Below are 1,756 nucleotides of genomic sequence, written 5' to 3'. Positions count from 1 at the left end.
AATACTTCTTGAAATATTCAGGTTTACAAACTCTCATATTGTTATCACTTAATTCTACTCATATACTCATTTAACATGTATTCTTAAACCTTTATTTTCACACACACACACACTTTAACATATGATTATGGGTTGCATATTAGATTATTACATTATTTATGCTCTTTTGTTAAGGGTAACAACTAAGGGAAAGACATAGTATATAAATTGCAAAATAAATAAATAAATAAATAATAATAAAAATGTAGATAAGTTTTGTTTTGTAGCCTTCTTTACCTAAGCAATTAAGCACGAAGAAGTGTTTTAACACCTAATACCCTAAAGTCAACTAACTTGGGAGCTATCAATCTAATATTTGTTACATGGGTTGAGGAGAAAAGCTTAAGGGAATCAAACATTGCACTATCTCTCGTAGATGCCCTAAGACCAATTGGTCTAGGAGTCATTAGCTAAAGCCCGTTACATGAGTTAAAGATGCATTTGTGTTTTTAAGTTATATGTATATTAATAAAAAAATAAAAAGATAATAATCCCAACCCAAAGAAGTTAACCTTAAACATTAGAACAAAAAAATTTATTTTCTTCCAAGTAAAGCCCTATAACTATGTGTTGATATATTAAGCATAAAAGGAAGATTTATTAATATCTTCTTTAAGAGATATAGAGGAAATATATAAATTTAATAAGAGTTTGTTTATCTCAATAGATTAATGGAAGTTGAACGATGAATGCCTTGCTTTGTGGAATTTACAAATTGTTTTTCTACTTTCACATTTTGATTACTAGGGACTAGTAATAAGCTGGTTGGGGGGGTGAAAGTGCCTTTTTATCATGGTTTTATATCATCATTTTGCACTTGAAGTATCAATAACTTCTTAACTAAAACATATTTCATAATAAATAGTCTGATACCATAAGACACATTTAATTTATGGTAAATATTAATCCTAAATGCAGACCTATCACATAAATAAAGTGATTGATTGATGAGTTGAAGTATTGAAATTGAAAGGACAAAGAGAGGGTCAAACTTATAAAAGAGATGCTAGTGTTGTTCAAACTGGAACACTGTTCTATAATTGAGTCATATCTGGAGCTGTAAATCTCAGATTTAGGTCTACTTTATATAGATGAAAAGCTAAGATATAGCCTTAAAACTTCATAAGAAGTCAAGACTAATTTTGTTGTTTGGAAGTCCAAATTAGCAACAACGTAGAAATCCAAATCTATCTTGTAGCCCAGACACTGTTCATTGTTCAGCCCATATCTCAAGTTCTAAAAGCCTAAATGACCTTAATTTTTTTCTTGAAAAGCTGAGACAATTTCCTAGAACTTTCATATGGAAGTCTAGTTCAAATTCTGACGTTATCAATGATGTTTTATTCAAACAAGAAGATAATGATTCTCACCAAGTCAAGATATGATCACTCACTCATCAATTAGTCATCAAATCAATAGTTCCCAATTTTAGCCTGTAAAAGGAGGCATTTGTCATGCATTTAGACATCTTGGTTTCCAGATCAAGACCATGCTCTTGCTTTCTCTCTTTGTATTTTTGTAATGCTTAAATTTTGATTTCATTAATATCTTGTTTATGCCTTTCATTTTCTTTTCTTTACTTAGTTAACTTTTATCTTATTTATGTTCTTATCTTGTTTATTTATGGTTCTCCCTTTCATTATGTTTAGTTAAGTTCCTTATGTCAACATGAAAAGGTTACACTAATAGTGTAAGAATAAGTATAGTGTAAACTTAA

Source organism: Populus euphratica, unplaced genomic scaffold (assembly GCF_000495115.2).
Source record: "Populus euphratica unplaced genomic scaffold, PopEup_1.0 scaffold283.1, whole genome shotgun sequence".
In the NCBI taxonomy this organism is placed as follows: Eukaryota; Viridiplantae; Streptophyta; class Magnoliopsida; order Malpighiales; family Salicaceae; genus Populus; species Populus euphratica.
The sequence above is the reverse complement of the archived record's forward strand: the minus strand, read 5'-3'. Positions refer to the sequence as shown.